Genomic DNA, 23,565 nt, shown 5'->3' with positions numbered 1-23,565 from the left:
CTTGAAATAAATTACTCACTATAATGGGTGTGTATGTGTCTGTGTCTATGTGTATTCATATATAAATGCCATTGAAATATGCTTTTTAAATTTGACATTACACAATAAGCATAATGTCAATAAGCAGATGCCTTTGACATCATGTTTTCTCTCCTGTGTATTATTCTATTGCATAATAAGTTTCATAATCAGTTCTCTGGTTTGGGCTATTTCATTCATTTCTAACTTTTAATTACTAATACACCATTCTCTAATGAGCATTGGGTCAGTTAGGATGTTTTTGACTTCAAGTAACAGTAAATCTAAATGAACGTGGTTGAAACAAGGAGGATAGAGCAGAATCTAACATAAGACCCAGAGGTGGGAGGTTTCCAGGAGGGCTCACAGTCTCACTGATCTCATATTTTACATGCAAGAGAACACCACTAGAGAATTTTTTTTAAAAACACCTTCAAAACTCTTTGTAATTTTTAAAAAATTATTTGAGAGAGAGAAAGAGCATGCAAGCAGGGGGTAGAGCGGAGGGAGAGAGACAAGCAGACTCTGCTCTGAGTGTGGAGCTCAACAAGGGGCTCAATTTCACATCCCTGAGATCATGACCTGATCCAAAATCAAGAGTCAGATGCTTGGGGCACCTGAGTGGCTCAGTGGGTTAAGCCTCTGCCTTCAGCTCCGGTCGATCCCAGGGTCCTGGGATTGGGCCCCAAATCGGGCTCTGTGCTCAGCAGGGAGCCTGCTTCCTCCTCTCTCTCTGCCTGCTTCTCTGCCTACTTGTGATCTCTGCCAAATAAATAGCTAAAATCTAAAAAAAAAAAAAAAGAGAGAGAGAGAGAGAGACAGAGACAGAGAGATGCTTAACCAACTGAGCCATCCAGGTGCCCAAAAGTTATTTGGACTTTTGAAGCTCCTTCTGGCTGCCGTCCAGTCATTATATGTAGAATGGGGCAAGAGAAAGCAGTGGTGAGGCTATTTATTATAAATCAGGAGCAAGGTTGGGGGCTTAAAGTCAAGAACTAGCAGCAGACACTAAAGACACAAATATGAATATATTTTGGAGGTAGAGCTCACGGCATCGACAGTAAGGCTGGGCAAAGAGTCCCATATTCTTCTCTTAAGCAATTGGGTGGAGAGGGTGCATTTCTTGGGATAGAAAAGCTGAAAGAACAGGTTGTAGGGAAATGTTCTATTTTGGATGTATTAAGTTTGAAATGCTTGTTGAATACCCACATGGATATGTAAAGTAGGCAATTGGATATGAGTGTTCAGTGCCCAGAGAAGAGGACAGGGCTAGAGACACACACTTGGGACTCATCAGCCTGTAGATAATATCTAACACTAGGTAACTGGGTGGGGTTACTTGGAAGGAGTGTAGATAGAGGAATGCAGGAGTACAGAAGTGTAGAGGAGTGTTGAGTGCAGGATGGATCTTTGTGGTACTTAGAGGTCAAGCAGAGAAGGCCAACCAAGGAGAGCTGGAGAGTGGAAGAGCAGAATTAAAAGAGCTGAGTCATGGAAGCCAGAAACAAAATGCCTCAGAATAATAGGTCAGTCAATCAGATCAAGTATAGCTGAGAATTCAGATAGGAAAAGGACAGAGCATGTGAAATGGAGTCACTAGAGATCTGTCTCTCCAATATGGTGGCCATTAACCACACGTGGCTATTTAAATTTAATTGAAATTAAATTAAATTAAAAATCCTCTCCTCAGTTACACTAGCCACATTCAATGGCTCAACAGCTACATGAGGCTAGTGGCTGCAAAATTAGACAATGCAGAGACAGAACATTTCCACCATCCCAGAAAGTTCTACTGAGCAGTACTGAGAGAGATAATGATGGTATGAATTTTTGCTGAGAAGAGAACAGAGAAATGGATTTGTAGTAGGAAGACAAGCAAGTGTCAAACAAGAGTGGTTTTTAGTTTCTTTTTGGTCTTGAGAAGAGATTTGCTGGAGCATGAGTGTACGCTGATGACAGTGAGCCATTAGAAAGGGAACAATGGATGATGGAGAAAAGCAAATGAGGTGTGAAGACCTTGAGAAGCTAGAGGAGACAGATTCTGCTGAGAACTGAAGGGACTGAGATTTTACCCCATTTGCAAGCTAACTAGTTAGCCTGCCAAGTTTCATGAATGCTGGTAAAAGACACATGCCTGCCCATTGCTTCAGGGGTAGACAGCATATCGATCTGCCAAGGCTGTTAGCTAAGTGAAGATCATCCGGAACAAAGGTCAGTACCTAGCTTAATGTGCAGAAATATGAGACACCATGGAGAGCTGTCTGCTGAGAAGAGCCAGAGCAAGGGTGAATGTCTTGACTGAAGATGGGAGCAGGGACAAAGCATCCTGGATGACAGGAGACCCAGCTGAGTGTGAGTCCAGATGCAGGGTGGGGGTGATTTTGACGATGGGATGACAAGGCAGTTCTGGTCTAATGGAGACCATTTCTCCAAAGAAAAGTCACAATAGGGTGGGGAGACAGGGCTAGGAAAGTGAGAGGAGTGAAGATATGACATATTGTCCTAGAAGATGGTGTGTGGGCAGAATAATGGTTCATCCACATCTTAATCACTGGAAACTGGGAGTGGGACTTTACGTAGAAGAAAGGACTCTGTGGGTGTGTTTAAGGATCTTAAGATGGGGAGATTATCCTGAATCATCTAAGTGGCCCCCATGTAATCACAAGGGAAACAGGAAGACAGGAGAATCAGAGGAGATCTGAGGACAGAGGCAGGGGCTGGAGGAATGCAGGGTTACAAGACAAGGAATGTGGGCAGAGCCAAGAAGCTGGAAAAGGTAAGGAAACGGACTCTCCCCTAAAGCCTCCTGAAGTAATACAATCCAGCCACCAGCCAACACCTTGTTCTTACCCCAGAGTGTTAGAGGCTGAACTGTGGGGTGCGGCCAGGTGGTCCAGCAATGAGAGTAGAGCAAGAGAAGGAAAAGTTGATCTGAGGGAGCGTTTATGATCATGGCCCTTGGAATCTGATCTAGTACAGAAGGAAGTGAGGAAGGTGATAGATAATTAAAGGTAGGATAGTAGGTAGATTAAAGGTCTCAATGGAGCAAAAACTGATGTAATGGGGAAGAGTGAATTTTCTAAAAAAAACAATCTCATCATGTAACTCCTTTGCATAAAACAGTCAGTGTTGTCCAATTCCTGTAAGATAGCATCACATTCTCTAAAATGGCCTGCAAGGCATCCCTATTTGGGCTTGGCCTACAGCTCAAGCCCCGCCTTTAGAATTCCATATCCTCCTGTCTCCTTCAGGCCTTTGCATTTTTTTAATAGATTTTTTTTTTAAGATTTTATTTTTCTGTTTGACAGATCACAAGCAGGCAGAGAGGCAGGCAGAGAGTCAGAGGGGGAAGCAGGCCCCCCACTGAGCAGAGAGCACAATGTGGGGCTGGATCCCAGGAACCCGAGATCATGACCCCAGCCCTAGGCAGAGGCTTAACCCACTGAGCCACCCAGGCGCCCGGGGCCTTTGCATTTTTGTTCCCATCTGGAGCATTCTTCCCAACCTCCACCCTTCATCTACCATGGCTGATTCTCATTCATCCTTCAGGCTCCATCTGGAATGCTATTTCCTCTGACAAGTTTCCCAGAGCCCTGGACTGGTTAGACCCTCTGCTGGAGGAACCCTGAATGCTGCCTCCCACAGCACCATGTAATCATCACCTCTACCTCCAGACTCCAAACCCTCCAGAGCAGGTACAGCACCTAGCACAAAGGAAGACCTCCCAACAGGGGCTGAGTGAATTAAAAATAGACACCACTTGAAATGGCTTAAATGGTTCAACTATAATGACAGATGAGATGAGAGACTGGGGAGATCCCTAAGAAAACCTCCCATGTCAGAGCTTCAGTTCTGGGGAACATTCTGGCTCCCCGCTGACCTCTAGCCAGAGGTCCATTGCATTTCCACACTCCATTTTGTCAAAGTGTTTGAAATCATCCCCCTCCCCAATCCAGCCATGTCAGTACAAAGTGTTCGTCTCCATTTTTGTTGTCTTGCAGCATTCTTGTTTTCCTTTTCCTTCCCTTACCCTCCTAATGTCTCTGCACAGATCCTTTTGTGATTCTTTTTTTGGTAATTCATCTCCTTGGAGGTGTTTTCTGAGCCAGCTCTTTGTAGAAGGTTCAGTTCATGTGAAGGAGGGCCCAGGGCTAGTCCAGGTTTTAATTTTAATATGTGATATCTTTTTCCATCTTAAAAAAAATGAAATATCTGACACATGAGAGAATATATGAAATATAAAATATCTAAGATAAAGAAGAAAATAGAACAAAGACCCATGTACCTGGTACCCAGGCTACAGAATTGGGTGTTGTCACCATTTTGGGGACCCTTTAGTGCTCCCTTGCAGGGCAACCATGTCCCCAAATGTGTGCTTACTAATCACCTAATATTCTTCCTAGATAGTCAATGTCTTTTTTTAATTTAAGTCTAATTCAAGTTTCACATACACTTGGACTTTTGCGATTTGCTTTTCCTAATCAACATTTTATTTGAGAGCTTGCTCCAAGTTGGAGGAAGTGGTGACATTTGTTAGTCATTGTCCCTGCTGGGCAGCATTCCACTTTAAGGACTATACACAATTTCTCTATTCTTCTGTGGAAGGACCTTGGTATCCTCCCCAGGCTCTATGATGTTATCTATCTAGACTAGAACAACAAAGCTGCCTAGTCCCCGGGGCTCCGACCCCAGAGGCCCCCTGGGGTCTGCTCCCTTGGGCATGAATGGCTGGGACTCAGAACATGCCTAAAGTCAGCCCTGCTAGATAGCAGGAAGCTGGTTTCCCAAGGGGCCACCATGTGGATACTGCAGCCCCCAGAGATGACCCACTATTCTGCGCCTTTCATGTCTTTCATAGGTTTCTCAGTTCTCACCAACAGTGAACAGACTTGGGGAGAGCCCCCCTTTTCTCCACCAAACTGACTCTTTTCTGACTATATGGCTTAGATGTGAGATTCCTTATTCTCTGCAGCCACACAGAAGGTGGCTGCGCCCCAACCCGATTTTGCGAGAAAGGATGTGTGCTCGTCCAGCGGCCTGTTCTTAGCCCTCCCTCCTCGGGCTGTTGATGGCTCCTCTCTCACTTGGTGGTTCAACATTTCAGCTCCATTTAGTTTATCTGAAGATCATAACTGTTTTTATCGGATTTTGGAAAGAAAATGAAATGCTGACTTAGTATCACTGTCGATTCAATGTAAAACCTCAAGGTTCTTAAAACTGTCCATTTCCCAGCCCAGTCCCAGGGCCCTGTACTGGTATTCTGCATGAGGCCTTAAGCATCTGTATGTTTAAAAATCCCTCTAGGGGCATCTGGCTGGCTCAGTCAGCAGAGCACATGACTCTTGATCTTGGGGTTGTAGGTTCAAGCCCCATGTTAGGTGTAGATATTACTTAAAAATAAAATCTCTAGGGACACCTGGATGGCTAAGTTGGTTAAGGGTCTAACTCTTGATTTTGGTTTAGGTCATGATCTCAGGGTCATGAGATCGAGCCCCCCAGAAGAACTCTGAGCTAAGCAAGGAGTCTACTCGAGATTCTCCCTCTCCCTCTGCCTCTCCCCGCAAGTGTATGCACACATGCGCGCGCGCTCTCTCTCTCTCAAATAAATAAATCTTTAAAAAAAAAAGAAAAAACTTTCAAAATAATACCTCCAGGGGCACCTGGGTGGCTCAGTGGGTTAAAGCCTCTGCTTTCGGCTCCAGTCATGATCCCAGGGTCCTGAGATTGAGCCCCACATCCGGTTCTCTGCTCAACAGGGAGCCTACTTCCTCTTCTCTCTCTCTCTGCTTGCCTCTCTGCCCACTTGTGATCTCTGTCTGTCAAATGAATAAATAAAATCTTAAAAAATAATAATAATAATACCTCCAAGGTAATTTGAATAGGGCTATGTTGGACAGATTTGACATAGAAACCCTACTTCCAGGACATGTGGGCGGCTCAGTGGGTTAAGCGTCTATCTGTAGCTCAGATCATGATCCCACATAAGGATCTCTGCTCAGTGAGGAGACTGCTTCTCCCTCTCCCTCTGCTGCTCCCCCTGTGTGTGCTCTCTTGCACACTCATTCTCTGCCAAGTGAATAAATGGAATCTTTATTTTTTTTTAAGATTTTATTTATTTATTTGACCAAGAGAGACACAGTGAGAGAGGGAACATAAGCAGGGGGTGTGGGAGAGGGAGAAGCAGGCTCCCCATGGAGCAGGGAGCCCAATGCAGGGCTCAATCCCAGGACCCTAAGCTGAAGGCAGACGCTTAACAACTGAGCCACCCAGTTGCCCCAATAAACGGAATCTTAAAAAAAGAAAACAAGAAAGAAAAGAAAGTGGAATTTTACTTTCCACTTAAGTCTTATTCTATTATTTTTCAATTGAGCTCTCTTAAGAGTTAAAAAATACTGATATTCCAAATTCTTTTTCTTTTTTATATAAAACTTTCCACTTATTTAATAATTCTTTAGCAACTGTGCATATCAATCTATATTTGGTCTGACAGATTTTTTATAAGAATTTTATTTATTTATTTTATTTATTTGACCGAGAAAGGGAGCACAAGCAGGAGGAGTGGCAGGCAGAGGGAGAGGGAGGAGAAGGCTCCCCACTTAGCAAGAAGCCTGATGTAGTGCTCAATCCAAGGACCCTAGGATCATGACTTGAGCCAAAGAGAGACACTTAACCAACTGAGATATGCAGGTATCCCCAGATTAACCTTTTACTTAAATTATTTACTCAAATGATTGGGCTTGTATCATAAATTAGCTTGTTAATAAGGACGTGCCTTCTTTCTTACATATGTTTCCTGACAACAGGAGAGTCATCCACATGTCCTACTGGCCCACCATGTAGATGGAATGAAACACTAATGTCCCCTCCACCCACACCAGTGCAGCCCATGTCACCCACCGTCCTGATACCATCCTGGTTTCTCATCCTTGAGTCTGGAGGGGCTGACCCTGTGAGCACATGGCCATCTACGCATTCTGATTTTGTAGAATTGAAATCTCAGCCTGTGAGGCATAGGGCTAAGTGCTTAGCTTGCCATGTCCCATCAACTTATCTCTAATTCATCCTGGAAAAGTAAGAAATGCCCACCAAAGGAAATACACTCCTAAGGAGGTTAACATTTAACCAGGGTTGAACAAAAAATGCCTTCACTTTCTCTGGGCTCAGTTCCTGGAAACAATCACAGGGATCATGTATTGGTCCCTGAATTTTCAATCAAAACATATCCTGGAGTTGATGCCAAAGAAGGTAAATCAGAATTTCCTTTGGCTGCTGTTGGCTTTTGGCTTTCTTTCTTGTGAAACACATACACTTGATTATTCTTCCTCTGGGATGGGCATGCAATTATACAATTACCCATCTTTCTCATGTGAAACCTAAAAGACAGCTAATGGCCCACAACATGAAATGTCACTTAGTGAATACTTTTCTGATTCTGATTTGCACTGCTTTGGTGAAGGTAAGGGTGTGTGTGTGTGTGTGTGTTTGTGTGTGTGTTGGGGAGGTGGTATGGGTGTGTATGGGGAGAGAGAGAGGGCAAGCAACACACATACATAATATTTTGTACTGATACAAAAGGTATTTAAACACAGTAAAAACAGAAAGGCTGGCCTTTGAAGCTGTGGTAATCCCAAATCTTTCTGTCTCTCATGCTACCCCTGGGATGCTGGAAGTGGGAACAAAGACACTCTTACTGTTGGAACTACCGTTGTCTGGGTATTTCCTACGTCCTTCCCCAAAGACAACCTGGGCATAAGGAGAAGAAACCCAGATGAAGGAGTTTCATGAGGCTCTAGGACAAAACACAGACCTGTTCTATGTAGTGGATGATCATCTCAACAGATGACCACCTTGTCTGCAGATCATGTCAGTGTTATTCCCCCCTCTTTATATTCTTTCCTCACATTTATTCCTATCTATCTAGATATCTACCTACATACCTACCTACCTGTTCTTTCCCGTCTCCTCCCTTTCTTATCCTAGAGTTTTGCCAGACTCTGGAGCTATGTTTAACTATGGAGTTATTTTTTGCACAATTATATTTATTTGAGAGAGACAGAGATAGAGAGAGAGAGAGAGCAAGCATGAGGGTGGGGGAGAAGCAGAGGGAGGAGGAGAAGCAGACTTCCCCTTACTGGCCCAATCCCAGGACTCTAGGATCATGACCTAAGCCAAAGGCAGATGCTTAACCAACTGGGTCACCCAGGCACCCCTAACTATAGAATTATAATGTAGACATCATATTTTGTGTTTGGTTTTAAAGGGAATGCTTCTAAAGTTTTTTTATATATTTTTTTAATATTTTATCTATTTATTTTACAGAGAGAGAGACAGCAAAAGAGGGAACACAAGCACGGGGAGTGGGGAGGGAGAAGCAGGCCTCCTGCTGCTCAGAGAGGGCTTGATCCCAGGACCTTGGGATCATGACCTGAGCCGAAAGCAAATACTTAACAAATGACTGAGCCACCCAGGTGCCCCTAAAGTTTTTTTGTTTTTGTTTTTGTTTTGTTTTGTTTTTTTAAAGATTTTATTTATTTTATTTGACAGAGAGAGAGATCACAAGTAGGCAGAGAGGCAGGCAGAGACAGAGGGGGAAGCAGGCTCCCTGCTGAGCAGAGAGCCCGATGCGCTTCCCCCTAAAGTTTTAAATTAAGTAGATGTTACAGGTTTGGGTTTATAGCTTTTACAAGATTAAGGAAGTTCCCTTATAGATCTAGTTTACTAAGAGGTTTTTTCTACTTTTCTTCCATGTGTCCATTGTACAGATCAAATTTGGGGGAGTATTTCCCTGGTGCTTTAAACGCATTGCACTCTGGGTGGCTCAGTCAGTTAAGCCTCTGACTCCTGATTTCAGTTCAGGTCATGATCTCGGAGCCCCGCATCAGGCTCTGTGCTGAGTGTGGAGCCTGCTTAAGAGTCTCTCTCTCCCCCTCACTCTCTGCCCCATCCAACCCCACAGCACATGCACTCTTTCTGTCTCTCAAAAAATAATAATAATAATTTTTAAAAATTTAAAAAGCAATGTACTCTGTTTTTTTATTATGGTTGTCCTAAGATCCATACTTATATTTATTTTTTAAACTCAACAGTATCCATTTCTTTCTTGCCACAGGAACTTTAGCAAACTCTCTCACCCCTACACCACATCTCCCATCCCCAACTGTCCTGTGCATCACTGGGGAGGTTTTATATATATTTGTGGCAGATGGGTTCACAGTGTCTTCTATTATCCTGGGTATTATTATGTAAAGATAATATGCTTCTTGAGAACTGCAAAAGAGAATCTCAGGATTTGGGTTTTCGCTTAATAACTCAGGAAGTTGAACATTATTTCATGGCACTTCTGGTTCTGAGAATTATCAGCTGATGCCCCTTAACATTTTCTTTATATTCTGTTTTAGTTTTTGTTATGTGATACTTGTTGATTATGGAAAATTAATAAAAGTAAAAAAGTAAAAAAAAGTCAAGCAGTAGAAAAAAAGTGGTAATCACCTAAAATCTACCTGTGGTGAGCTTTGGTCATGTTAGACATTCAGATTTGTGGCCTTTCAGGTTTTCTCTCAGATGTACACCACATGGACTGACATGGAGATTTCCCCTGCATGTCCACACAGCAACTGGAAGAGAGGGGCATTATCAGGAAGGAGTAACTCTATCCCCAGACAAATCCCAAGGGGCTATCACGTAAACACGGTTAGCACTCTGTTTATCCATAGGGATATGGGCTCCTAGCTCTCTGCACTGCCATCCTAGGTCAGAAGGGCCCAGAACGGCAGCTGGGGCTCCTGCCATGATATATTCATTCTGAGCAGCAAAGAGAAAGAAGGGGAGAAGGGTGCACACCCTCCCTAATAAGAACATTGCTCAGAAACCACACAGTCTTATCTGTACAGATTGCCTGAAAGGTAGTCACAGGGACTACACAGGGAATCCAGCTGCTAGGGGACCTGGAAGAGATACCCTTTTCAATGCGTACAAGGCTGCCCACTCCCAATCAGGGTGCTTTAACTCAGGAAGAAATGCTGCAGAAGTTTCATCTCAGTTTTTCAAAGGATAAAAATGAGTCCTAAAAAAAGGACACTTGAGGGGCTCCTGGGTGGGCTCGGTGGTTAAGCATTTGCCTTCAGCTCAGATCATGATCCCGGGGTCTTAGGATAGAGCCCCACATTGGGCTCTCTGCTCAGCGGGGAGCCTGCTTCTTCCTCTCCCTGCCTGCTGCTCTGCCTACCTGTGTTCTCTATCTCTCTGTCAAATAAATACATAAAATCTTAAAAAAAAAAAAAAAAAGCCTTGCCGGAAGTTCACTGAAGTGTACTGATGCTGTATATTGGAGTATGTACTAACCTTTTGGGGACAGATACTTGTATTTTTGTCTCTAGACTTCTGCTTCTTCAATGATAAATTATGAGAGTTATTTCTCCTTGTCTTATTCTTGAGACTGAGGCAACCACTCAAACTTCTTTCAGATATTAATGTCAGGAAATATTCTTTCAATAAACCCTCATGCTGTAACACTGGGAAGGAGACATTCAGAACAGAGGGACAGGTTTCACTGAAATCCTAATTTTGTTCTCAGAGTTAGCTCGGCTGACACGATCACTCCCAAACAAGTGCAGACATAGCTACCCCATCCGTCTCTACTCCATCGCCCTGTGCTGGATGTGGCTTCAGCGTTTTCCCAATCTTATTTCACTTAAAAATATGAGAAGGGGCACCTGGGTGGCTTAGTGGGTGGAGGCCTCTTCCTTCAGCTCGGGTTGGTTGTGATCATAGGGTCCTGGGACCAGGCCCCAAGTCATAGGGCTCTCTGCTCAGCAGGGAGCCTGCTTTCCCCTCCCCCTCTGCCTGCCTCTGTGCCTACTTGTGATCTCTCTCGCTCTGTCAAATAAATAAATCTTTAAAAAAAATAAATTAAACAAAATAAATTATTAGTGGTTTTAACAGATACCAGAAAAAAGAAAAAACAAAGTTAATCCCTCCACAGGATTTTATCTTAGGTGACAGTTTTTCTCTGAACTTCTCTTTACTGTTTACATAATAAATAGAAGACCAAGAATAGAAATAAACTCATCTGAGATACCCATTATTTCCTTTTCCTTTTCTTATTCATTCCTTTCCTGCCTTCCTTCTTTTTTTCCTTTCCTCCCTCCTTCCCCACCTCCTTTCTTCCCACCTTTTCTTTCTATAAGATGAAACTGAGAGGGGCTCCTGGGTGGCTCAGTTGTTAAGCATCTGCCTTTGCCTCCAGTCATGATCCTCAAGATTGATCCCCAGAGCAGGGAGCCTGCTTCTCCCTCTCCCACTCCCCCTGCTTATGTCCCCTCTCTCCCTGTATCTCTTTGTGTCAAATAAATAAATAAAATTTTTAAAAAGTAAATAAATAAGATAAAATAAAATTTTAAAAGATTACATTAAAATATTATATTTATTACAGGGTTTGGCTGTTTGGGGGGGTTGGTTTTGGGTCACATAACTACCTTTATTGTGAACAGCAGGTGGGACACTTCCAGCAATAGTAAAAAAAAAAATTAATTTATAAAAGCAGGGATTCAGTGAAGCTGCCTGGTTGGAACGCTTGGGAGCTCATATGTAGATGTCAACCCTGAGCAGCCGGAAGAGGATTCCAAAGCCAATGAAGAGCGAGGACACCAAAGAGATGAGGAGCTCCGTAGATCTCCCCAGCGTACTTCATAAATGAAGAGCCAGGCGGAAAAGAACAGGCCATCGGCCCAGCACCACAGTCAGATGGAGGAAGACAGCCGGGTTCACGAGCTTTGCTTTGGCAGGCACAGGGTAATCCACTGCTCCACCATCAGAATAACATGTTGGCTTGATTGCAGGATTTTTTGACAGCCTCTTAAATGTGCCGAAGCGGCGTACCATGCCTGCTTCACCCAACTCCTGGTCCTTTTTCACAAACCTCTTAATCCAGGAGATCTATAGCCTCAAAGTCTTGATTTAACTCACCTGTTCATCTGTAGCACGCCGGATCTCCCATCTTCTGGACCTCCTGTAAAGCAAGAAGTGAAGAGGCATGAGGAAAAGAAGAAAGCAATCTAGAATTCCCCTTGAGTCGTGAGGGTTTCTGTTTTAAGTCAAATCCCAGTTTTTTTCCTACTTGAATTAAGTTACCTAATCTCTTTTTCCCTAGAGGAGAAACTGATGGGCCAGAATGGACACTGGGCAACATCAGGGGCAATCCTAAAAGAAAGCAACAAGTCTCTGGGTACCTGGTGGCTCACTTGGTTGAGTGTCCAACTCTTAGTTTCAGCTCAGCTCCTGTTCTCAGGTGCATGACATAGAGCCCCACATTTGGATTCCATGCTCAGCAGGGAGTCTGCTTGAGATTCTCAGTCTCTGCCCCTCCCCCTACTTGTCCACACGCACTCTCTCTCTAATACGTCTCTTAAAAAAGAAAGAAAGAAAGCAGCAAGTTTCCATCCAGTGTGTAGGTAGGAACAGGTAGGCTCTTGTGTCACAAATCCAATGATTAGTCATTGGGAATCACTCGGTGATCTGTTTTTCACCAAAATACCCCTATGGAATAACTAAACAGCACTGTAACACTTTGGAGCCACTTGCCAAGACAAATTAGGTGTCAGCCAAGGTTATTTGTAACATACAAAAGCAAAAAAAGCAAATATCTTCTAGGACTTGTGAAAATGAGACAGCCTCCGAATAGGCGCCACTTGCTCCCTGGTCCTCTGCCATCAAGGTTCCAGCTCAGTGAAAAGCCCCCTACAAAGATTTCAACCCCTACTGAAGTCCCCAGTATTGGTAAAGTAGGAGTTTCTGGTTTGGGCTGTCTGGTCTGTTGCTGTGTCTAAAAAATCACCTAATAGAAAAGTCCGGTTGCCCAGGAAACAGCTGACTGACTACCAGAGACTGGAACCAAGGGACGCTGGATGAGTCCCAAAGTCAAATGTGTACAAGCTTAACAGGCAACAGGCTTATATGCTTTAGCCATTCCAGGGGTCGGCCTCAGTCCACTCTGGATTATCCCAGACCCACAGTACAAGCAGATTCAGACCCTCTCTGGGAACCCCACACCCACCCAGAGCGTGTACTTCATGGACCCCTGAACCTTGATGACCCTTGATGGGGGATCATTAAGTCATTTTTGCAGGACCCTGAATGGGACCCAGAAGACCACGGGGTCCTGAACTGCCTCCCACATTCTCATTCAACCCAGGCCACAAGGTTCCCTGCAAGTCCCCTCCCTGTCCCTTTGGTGTCTGGGAACAGGAATGAAAAAGGATCCAGAGAGTCAGTATTGGGTTTTTCTGAGATGGATGGGTCTCCTTAGGTAAATGGTTCATAACTTGTCATAGCTCCTAGACCCTTTGAGAACTCAACAAATGTTACTGGCCATCTCCTCAGAAAATGCACATTGTCATCCATGCACAAGTCTGAATACATCATCTCCACACACAACACTGAATGTGATGCCAGACACCCTGCCGGCTCCATAGGCCTCCAATTAAGAGTGTTTCTCAAGGTAGACCTGCTTCTGAGGACTGTTAGGGACCCCTGAGATCCCAACAGAAGCAGAGCTTAAGGAAGGGGACATCAGCATTCTCCAGGCTTCCCAGCTCAGACCCAGCAGACATGCGCCCAGCAGCTTGTGAAGAGGCATTATTCAGTTAACCAGGAAGCTGCTGGCCAGGTCATCCATTGGAAAGATCGTCAAGAGCTTGCAGAAGGAATTCATTCACTGTCACAGTCAGCCGGATAACCCAGAACCAGGCAACCAAGACAGCTGTTTACCCAGGGGGTCTGCTGGGGGTTGATCCCAGAAATTCTGAGCCTGTCCGTTTAGGCAGCAGCCAAACTGACTGCCAGGCAGCTTTGTGGTCTGTTGGGGATTAAACCAACAAGTGCACCAGGCAGGCTTGTTCTGAGGCAAAGATGTCCTACCATTGTGTCAACGCAAAAGTACCCTGGAAGGACGACAGAAAAATCAGCCTTGGCCAGGGCCTCCCAAGGGCATCTTGACAACATGAAAGCAAGAATGCTTGCCTCTAGGACCAGGCTGATGAGGGACTGGGAAAGGAGCAGGAGGCTCCAGGCTCAGTGAGTCAGAGGTGGCCTCTAGATGTAACGTGTTGGGCTTCCCTTACAGCCCACTGGCCCTGAGGTCACTGTCCCCACCTCCCTGTCCTTAAGGCAAGTGCTCTGAAAAGAAAACAGGGAAAGCAGAGAGAGCCTAAGAAAACTGAAAAGAGAATTCATGGAAACAATAAGAAGCTGCACAGTTTCAGGGGCTGTAGCATCTGGGGTGGGGTGACAGCGCAAAGGGGGGTGACAGGGCACAGCAGGGCAAATGCTGATGAGAAATTCCATCATCCACGGAGCGGCACCCGAGCTCACGACCCCCTCCGTGATCAAACGTTTGGTGGAGGAAGTGGCTCTGGCAGAGAAGTGACTGTACGGGGACCCCCTTGCCCATCGCCGGTGAGAATGAGACGGAGAGTGAGGCTGAAGCAGCACACCAAGGGCGAGCACAGGGGAGTCCTGGGAGCCGGAAGACAGGACCTCTCGGCCAGAGACACTGTGATCTTGAGCAATGACCCCATGTCTCCGGACTTTCTCTCACTTCAGAAATTGGGGTTGTACGCTCTGACCGAGGTGAAGCAGGCAGAGCTCTCAGGCATGGCTCTCTGACACCGTCCTTGCCGGGAAGGCGGGACCCTCAGGGATCCTGCCTCCCTCACAGTTTGAGGGACAATGGGATGACCAATAAAGTGCCTTTGTCAAGGGTCCAGCAGGAACATGGTCATGAACTCCAAATTCTTCACATCCTAGTCCTTTTGGCAGGATGAACGATGCCCATCCCACAGTGCACAGCAGACTCTCTGGGGGAGCTTCTTTAAAATAACATAAAACCAGGGCATCTAGGTGGCTCAGTGGGTTAAGCCTCTGTCTTTGGCTCCAGTCATGACCTCAGGGTCCTGGGATCGAGCCCTGCATCAGGCTCCCTACCCCAACCCCACCTGTCTCTCTGCCTACTTGTGATCTCTCTCTGTCAAATAAATAAATAAAATCTTTTTAAAAATAAAATAAAAGCATTTTTTTTTAGTTGTTCTTAATTTTGAAAATTTTTTTTCACTTGAAGCCACAGATACACAAGCATGGAGATCCTTAAACATAAACCTTTGGCACAGATTCATAAAACTTTCATTTCACAATAAATTCTAGAAATTGGGAGGGAAAAACATTCTTGAAAAGAATTACATTTCCACTAAACTTCTCGATCCCTAACTGAAATGGAGGCCGGGGGATGTCCCACTTTGAGCCCAAATTCTACTCCATGAAAAAGAAAGAAAAGTGTTGCCTTGAGAGTCCACCTCCAGGTCTTCCTAGACATGATTTTAGACTGCTCGTCTTTGAAACACTTCAGTTTGAGATACGCTGCTATGACAACTTTCCGTGCTGTCACTTCTGTGACAGCTTGTCCTTGACCAGAGCTTGCCATGTAGCCGCTAGCAGGGGTGGGCAGGGCAGGGGTTCTCTGATACCAAAGATGCTTGCCTATGTTCCAGGTGGGTCCACAGTTTTGTCAATTTTCCTACAGTTCTTGACTCCTCTCCTTATCAAGTTTTTACTTGCTTTGATGGATTCTGCTTGTTGCTTTGTATTTCTGCATTTTCTCACAGCCTTTCTTCCTTTCTGTGTATCTAAGGCCTTCACTGCTATTCACTCTGATCCTGTGAGCCTCTGCACAGGTTGGCTCTGGAGCATCAGCAGGGGAGGCTTTGAGCCTTCTGCACCCAGCTTGGGCTTTTTTGAATTCTCCTGGGTGATTCCCTGGGTCAGGCAGAGTCCTGTTCTCAGGCACATTCAGAAATGAGAGAACCAGTTTGGGACATTGCTGAGAGGTTGCAAAGGACTTTACTAATTCCAGGGGGTGGGCCAAAAGAGCCCTCTTGACTCAGATGTTATTTTTCTGGAAAGATTTTATGAATATATCTTCTGGGAACTGGCTTTTGGATTCCAGCCTTGTGGGTTTTTCAAAAGGTAATTCTGCTGCTGTAGCCTTCTATTCACAATCTGGCCATATTCTCAGCACTTGTTACATTTCTACACAGATATTTTTAAACTTTGGCTCAGTTCATTGTTGATTCACTCAATGTCTCCAAGAATAACATGGTAATAAGCACTGGCTTCCAGAACACATCCAGAAACTGGCCCAGGCCAGGCATCCTTGGGCAGGGTGGCCCTTAAGTCACCCGGCCCTCCTTAACAGATGCTATTTCATTAAAATCCCTGACCCCGCCACAGCTTGATGGCTTGGACCTCTTCTAAGCCAGAATCAGAGATGCTGAGTTCTTGGGGCCCCATGGGTCTTCTAGTACACCCAGCCCTCTTCATGTGCTTCCATTTCAAGACCTGTTTTTCCACTCTCCGGTGTTCTCTGATGCAGAGTGAACCTCCTCACTTCACTCACTCTGGTCTTTCATTTTGAGGGCCCTTCAATGATCTTCTTTAGCTGGTGGTTATTCTGCTCTGTCGGTCCTGTGATGAGCTCCTTTCTCTGATATTTGCTCTGTCTCCCTCACACACAGAGATTGAAGTGGGACAGCCCCTTAATCGCGAAAAGCTTCCCGATTCCTCACTGAACCCCAGGAACCTGAGGCTTCCCAGGGATCCAATGGTGTGGAAAGATTAGGGGAGAGAAGAGACCTAGCAGGAGAACAGCTGCTCAGAAACACTATGTGGGGTGGAGGCTGGCACTCCTCTTGATCTATCTCAGGTCCTACCCCATGAAGCTGCACCTGGAGCACATGACCCGATGTTTCTATGGTAATGGTATACAATCGAAACTCTTGTCTCTGCATCATTTCCAGGTTCCCACATCTGCATCTTTAATTCGGTGCTCAGATATCCAGAAGCAATGAGCCAGAATACAAAGAAATGGGAGACTCAATTGAAGGGTCAGGGTCCTGAGGAAAGGATGGACAGGGTACTTTTGATAGGAGAAAAAGGGCCTTGAGGTCAGGGACTATGAAGCTAGGGACCAAGGCTGTAACACCAGAGAGGGACCAGGGATTTGGGGTTTAAGAAGCTTATATTAGGGGAGTGCCTGGGTGGCTCAGCGGGTTAAGCCTCTGCCTTGGACTCAAGTCATGATCTCAGGGTCCTGGGATCAAGCCGCACGTCAGGCTCTGCTGAGCAGAGAGCCTGCTTCCCCCACCATCTTCCTGCTGCTCTGCCTACTTACGATCTGTCAAAAAAAAACAAAACATTTTTTTTTTTTTTAAAAAGAAGCTTAGATTAGGAAACAAAGGAAAGGCCCAGGAGAGGTTGCCTAGAAGATTCCTGGAGCCCCAGAAAGCAGAAATCTAGGACCAGCCAGTAGGGGCAAGGGGAGAGAACAGCTTGTCCTAATGAAGGCCTCCTCCATTGACAATTAGTCCTGTACTGGGCCTTCTAGCCGCTGCAGACATGCGAGCAGACTTCTTAGCATTCCTGCAAGGGAATCTGTCCAGAGGACCCCAACACCGGGTAGGAGTGAAGAAAGAGGCTCTTTGTAAATGTTTCAAATCATAGTTCTAGATCACAGAGTTAAGGCTGCATCACAGAAAACAGCTACTCCTTCTTTCCCCACTGCCAGCTCCCAGAAGACATCATCTGCCCCTTGGGCTTTTCCATCCCTGAGCTCTGCCAGGTTGTGTTTCCTTCCTCTGAGGTCCTACCACCCTCCCCTCAGCTCTTGTATCACAACATGTATCCCTTGTTTGCAGGGGTGACTCTTTTACCAGCTTATGTCATATGATAAAGACATTTGATCAAGCTTTCCAAGCACCTCGTAGCAATAGTCTTCTCCCTCATTCATTTGTGTTCTCTTTACTTCTCTTTTTGGGCAGTATCTTCAAAGTGATCCTTTGCTGGTTCTTTTTCCTTAATGCATCTTGAAGAGGAACCGTATTTGCATAGGACATTTGCGCCGGGGAGACTCAAGTGTTCTGTCCTAGACTTGCACAGATTTTGTTGCTATACAAGCTTTTGTGTGTAATCGTGTTTCTCACCTTAAAAGAATAAATGTGATATTTTGTATATGAGAGGTTCTAAAAGTAAGACATAAAGAGCACTAATAAATATGGGCCAGTGAGTTCTTAAGTAAAGACTCAGCCTATGAAACAGAACACACCATTGTCTCAACCACCCTCTGCCTGAGCCTGAGTGTACCTCTCAACAGTGCAAATCATTGGCCTTGGATATGGACATAACCCCCTGACCCACCCTCAAGTCTGCTTTTATCTTCAGTTGCCATGATTTCCTTGATAGTTTTACTAACTTGAGTTGTATTCTGAAAAGTCTAGTTTCATATGCCCTACAACAGTCTTTCTCCATGGCCTTGTCCTTAGGTCCTCATCTCTAGTACCTCTCAAACAAGAGGCCTGTCCCTTCAGACAAGCCTTTCAGATGTTGTTTTCCTTATAATCAGACACTAAACTCGAAAAAAACAAGACTCAGTTTTACACCCAACTCATTTTGCTGTTTCCTGGACAGCCACCAGCCCCCAAGGCTTGCTCCCTCAACCTTACCCCCCTGACATGGCAATCACGTGCAAGAGACCCACAAAATAACAGACACGTTGCTATCCTCACATTTCATTAGCTCCACATTTTTTTATTAGTGCCACATTAAAGAGTTGGCCACAGGGTAGAAAAATCTACAAAGTCTAAAAATGAAGTTCCGGTTATTCAGAGGTTAATTTTCTATAGTCAAGGGTACAAAGCATTAGTAAGATATTATATTAAAAAGAACATTTTAGAGTCTGTACACTTCCTGGGAACATCCTTCGATATAGTTCTATATCAAACCCCACAAAAGGTTATTTCTCTTCATTCTGATATTGCTGGTTATGGTTATAATTTAACCACTCAGTCTTATCTTCAGCAGATGGTTTCTGCATTCCTACCATGCTTGCCAGAAGATACATTATAAGCTAAAAGACAGAAATTGCATGTCCAACAAAGGACTGTCTCAGAACCAGCCTGGAAGGGACTAGTTGGATACTAACCAAAGGACGGTACAAAAAAAGATTCATGGGTACAGGATTCTTAGAATCAGCTAAGACTGTCCCAGGGAACTAAGTAAGGACTCCTGGGACACTTAGCTCAGAACAGAAACAAGCAAATCACCATGACTCTGGGGCAGAGGTGCTGACCTGTGTTTCAAGAATCCATGGAGACTGGTAGGTGTGTTGTTGCATTGTGCTTTGGTACTGTTACTGACCTCGGCGTCCAGGGGAACAAAATCACACAACCTCAGTCAATGGGCCTTCACGCTGACTTACAAATTCCATGAATAGAGAGTGGCAGGCCTGCGCTCTGGTGGAGAAGAAAATGAAGACTCAGTGATAGCCCAGCATGCCTCCTGCTCCCCCTGGTCCCTGGCCCCTGGGATGAGATGACAGATGACTGGACTCACACCTGGGGAGACATCTGCAGCTCACCCTTCTCCAGGATCATCTTCTGCTTCAGCCCCACTCCGGAGGAGTCTTGGTATTAAGAAGTAATCTTACACATTGTAGCAGTCCCTGATGTGGCCAGCCAGGACAGTCTACCTGCTCCCAGCCCTCAGTCTTGCTCCTTTTCCCAAAAAGAGGCAGTGAGGCAGGGAAGCTATGTGAGAGACAGGCTGAAAACCAGCTGGGATCCAAGCCACGATGGCTGAGCCTATGAAACCTGAATGACATACTCCCAGTTCATGTCCCAGCTCTGTCACAAGCTAGCCGTGGTCTGTCTGCATTTCTGTTCTCCCTTTCCATAGAATAATGGTGAGGGCCTCACCACTTTGGCTTGTTATGAATCTTTAATGAATTCACATGTACAAAGACCTTAGAACAGCACAGCATCATGAATGAGTGACCATGATGTCGTATCTTATTTTCACTTGGGAGACCTGGAGGAAGATTGTCCCTTTGAGCTTTGAGGACCACTGTCGGTTTCAGCCCCAGCCTGGAAATCAACTAAGATCATGGGTAAGTGCTTCATCAAGGGCACTCATTGATGACATAGGAGCAGACCAGGAAAACCAGTATGCTTCTGTAGCTTCCCTAGAATAGTATTGTTGCTTTCCCACTGCAGTTCTAACCTCCTGCCGGAGCCTGTCTGCAGCCCCTCCCTGCTGGAGAAGCCCTCCTGTTTCCACTTTTGCCTCCACTTCTTCAGGGTAGAATTTCTGCCTCCCCCAGAAGCAGGGTAGATGAGCAAACAGCCATGACCGAGCTTCTCTCCACGTTGCCAGATTCAAGGGTGAACTCTAGGCAATGGGACAGAAGGTGGGATGTGGGCACAAGGGTCCCAGTCCTCCCTCAGAGACCTACTCACCTGGCACATTGCCAAGGATTCCACATTAACAGATGCTTCTGTCAGAAGTGCTCTAGTGTGTATCATTTGGAAATTATAAAGCAACATGTCCCCTGCTAATATTTACATTTCACCAGACTTTGAAATAACATTTTAGTGAATGCCCTTGTCAATAGTTATCTTGTGCATGCCTTTGTTTCTTAGAATAAATTTCAGTAATCGAATTGTTGAGTTAGTATAAGAATTTTGACACAGACAGACAAATAAGACTTCCAAACCGGGAGGTACCCAGTGACTCAGTCGGTTAAGCATCTGACTCTTGAGCTCAGCTCAGATCTTGATTTCAGGTTCGTGAGTTCAAGCCCCATGCCCAGTGGGGCACCTACTTAAATAAATAAATAAATAAATAAATAGACTTCCAAAGAGGTTGCTACCAATTTATACTCTTACCAGCAGTAAACTAGCATTCCTGTTTCCTGAACCTTTGCCAAATGCATATTTCATAGTCTCTATCTCTTTATCTCTATAAATCACTGCCAGCTTCTTAGATGAAAAATTATATGTCTTTGTGAATTATCAAAGTTCCCATGAGAGTTTATCAGTTGACTATTAATAGAATCATGGTCTGTCACAGCCTGCCACAAAGTCTCTGGGGCATATAAGATTTTGTTTCATATTCATGCACGTGTGGGGTAGCTGGGCCTCAGTCAATAGGCTTGACTTAGTCTGGCCTCAGGATGGGCTCAGGTCTGTTCTCTAGGTCGTTAATTCTCTTGGGACTAAAGGGCAACCTGGGCACATTCTTCTGCTCACAGTGGCAGAAACACATGAGAAAAAGCCTCTGCTCACATCACAGCCACAAGAGTTTCATTGGTCAAAGCAAGCCACCTGCCAAGCTCAATGTCCAGACCCATTAATGCAACTACAACTGTTAAACTAAAAACTATTCCGCATGGTTCTTAGCAGTATTTCTTTCTTTGGAGTATTGGCTTCTCGGGAGTGCCTTAGAACAGTGGGCAGATTTAGATATGATGGTCAGAGAAGGTAAAAGTCCTGGAGGCAACAGTGAGCTTGTTACATTAGGAGACTACTTAGGGGCAAGTGTGAGCCAAGCAAGGAAGCAGGGAAGGTAGCAGGGGGCCAGTTGCCCAGGTCACAGTGATGTGCTCTCATTAAAATGTAGGGAGAGGGGCATCTGGGTGGCTCAGTTGCTAAGCATCTACCTTTGGCTCAGGTCATGATCCCAGGGTCCTGGGATCGAGCCCCACTTTGGGATCCCTGCTTGGCAGGAAGCCTGCTTCTCCCTCTCCAGCTTCCCAAACTGTTTGCGTTCCCTCTCTCTCTGTGTCAAAGAAGTTGTTTTTTTTTTTTTTTTAAGTTTTAAAAAAAAATTTTTAATAAATAAAAAATAAAATGTGGGGAGGGCTTATCAGAATCCAGAGAAACAGCAGGGGGATCCCTTCTTGGGTTCTTGCAGTACTTTAGAGGAGCAGCGGAGCTGTGGGGAGCAGGGGGATTGAGACATGGGCCAGATAAGGGATGGGAGAGAAAACAGGGTCAAGGCCTGGGCCTCCAGGTAAAACTGGCTCCTCTCCTGGGAATAGGGAATGCCAATGGGTGGTTCATGGCTTTTGAAGCATAATCAGTAATTTTATTTTTAACATGCTCAATATGAGAGAGTTATTGGACACCCACATGCAGATGTATATAAGGTAGTTGGCTATGTGGGCCTTGTGTCCAGAAAAGGGGACTGGAGACAGTGGTTTGGAGAGTCAGGCCTCAGGATTTAAATCCACAGCCGCAATAACCTCACTTAGCAGGATGGAAAGTGTGGTACTGCCACCATCCCAGGAGGAGAAGGCAAGGTTCAGGGGGCCCATTGAGAAAAGACCAAGGAATGTCCGCTCAAGCAAAATGGCTTCAAGGAAGAGGGGAGGTGAGGTGAAGTAGAAAGCCTAGAGGTGTGGTGGGAGGTGAGAAATGGGTATCACAAGCAGGGGAGTCAGTTCGACTTCTCAGTCCCTGCAAGCAGGACTCCAAGTCCCCTTGGGCGCCCCAGCTCCACCGTCATCTCCCGGAGACAACACTCCCAGACCAGACACACCCAGTCCCCAGTATCCGCCGCCAGGTGTCAGAATCGGGCCAGACTCTCCTTTCCAATCCAGTGTCTGGGGATCCAATGTCTCAAAGGCTTGGGGGACTCCACTCTGCGCACTCTGCTCAAGACACCCAAAGAATATCACGTTGATGGAGAAGAAAGGAAGGACGGGGGAAGAAACGACCTTGGTGTTGGGGACAAGGAGTCAAGGACCTGCGAGGCCCGCGTACGCAGGAGGAGGAATCTGGAAAGGCGACAAAGGTGAGGAGACAGGAAGGAGAGCCCAAATCTTCAGGAACCAACACGGAGGGCTGTGGGGACCTCTGAAAGACTTGTTTTCGGCTGTCGCAGCCCCTCACCTGCCCCTTGAGTACCTGTGCGCATCTCCCTAGGTGAGGCTGCTTCCTCCTGGGAAAGTCGTCTCTCGTACAGCCCCAGGCTGTTTGCGGTCCCCATGGCAACACTCCAGCGTGGGCAGGACTGCAGGAGGCGGTCCCAAGGTGGCTATTATGATGGGGGCAGCGGAGCCCAGGATTGGTCATCAGGGGCGGTGTGGGCGGGGATTGTGAAGGGACAGAGCTTAGAGGCCTCCTGAGAGGTCTTGCTGCTAAGGGAGCTGGTCAGACCTTCAGCAAAGACAGGAGTCAAGGGTACCTGGCTGGCTTGGTTGGCAGAGAATGTGACTCCTGATCTTGGGGTTGTGAGTTCGAGCCCCCACATTGGGTGTAGAAATTTTGTAAAATTAAAAGGAGGCCTGGGTGGCTTAGTTGGTTAAGCCACTACCTTTGGCTCAGGTCATGATCCTGGACTCCCTAGATCTAGTCCCACATCAGGCTCCCTGCTGAGCAGGGAGTCTGCTTCTTCCTCTGACCTGCCTTTCTCTCTCTCAAATAAATAAAATCTTCAAAAAATTAAATTAATTTTTTTAAAAACTAAGGATGCATATGTCCCTTACCACTGGGGTGAAGAGTATAAAGAGTAAGGCCAAAAACCTAAAAAAACATTGTTGCTAGGCAACACCACTAATGTCCAAATAGCCTCCCCCTGGCCACTCCTGAGCCCCCATACTCCCCAAAGAAACTTCATCTATAAAACCCAAAACATGGATCCCAAAGGATAACCTAGGACAACAGA

General features: G+C 45.5%; 1 long non-coding RNA gene across 5 annotated transcripts in view; it reads right to left on the bottom strand.

Moving 5' to 3' along the window:
- Positions 1-22,910, bottom strand: part of LOC309860189 — a 28,753-nt gene extending 5,843 nt beyond the window's left edge. For 2 of the 5 annotated variants that reach the window (XR_014309235.1, XR_014309236.1), the window contains exons 1-4: positions 22,806-22,910; positions 11,983-12,025; positions 9,508-9,632; positions 5,667-5,834 (exon numbers count right to left, since the gene is read on the bottom strand). This is a non-coding gene — a long non-coding RNA (uncharacterized lncRNA). The remainder of the gene's footprint in view (positions 1-5,666; positions 5,835-9,507; positions 9,633-11,982; positions 12,026-22,805) is intronic. The other 3 variants (XR_014309238.1, XR_014309237.1, XR_014309239.1) reach the window with 3 other exon arrangements.
- Positions 22,911-23,565: the final 655 nt, after the last annotated feature.

Source organism: Mustela nivalis, assembly GCF_964662115.1.
Source record: "Mustela nivalis genome assembly, chromosome: 2".
In the NCBI taxonomy this organism is placed as follows: domain Eukaryota; kingdom Metazoa; phylum Chordata; class Mammalia; order Carnivora; family Mustelidae; genus Mustela; species Mustela nivalis.
This window is presented reverse-complemented; position numbering and strand designations above follow the sequence as displayed.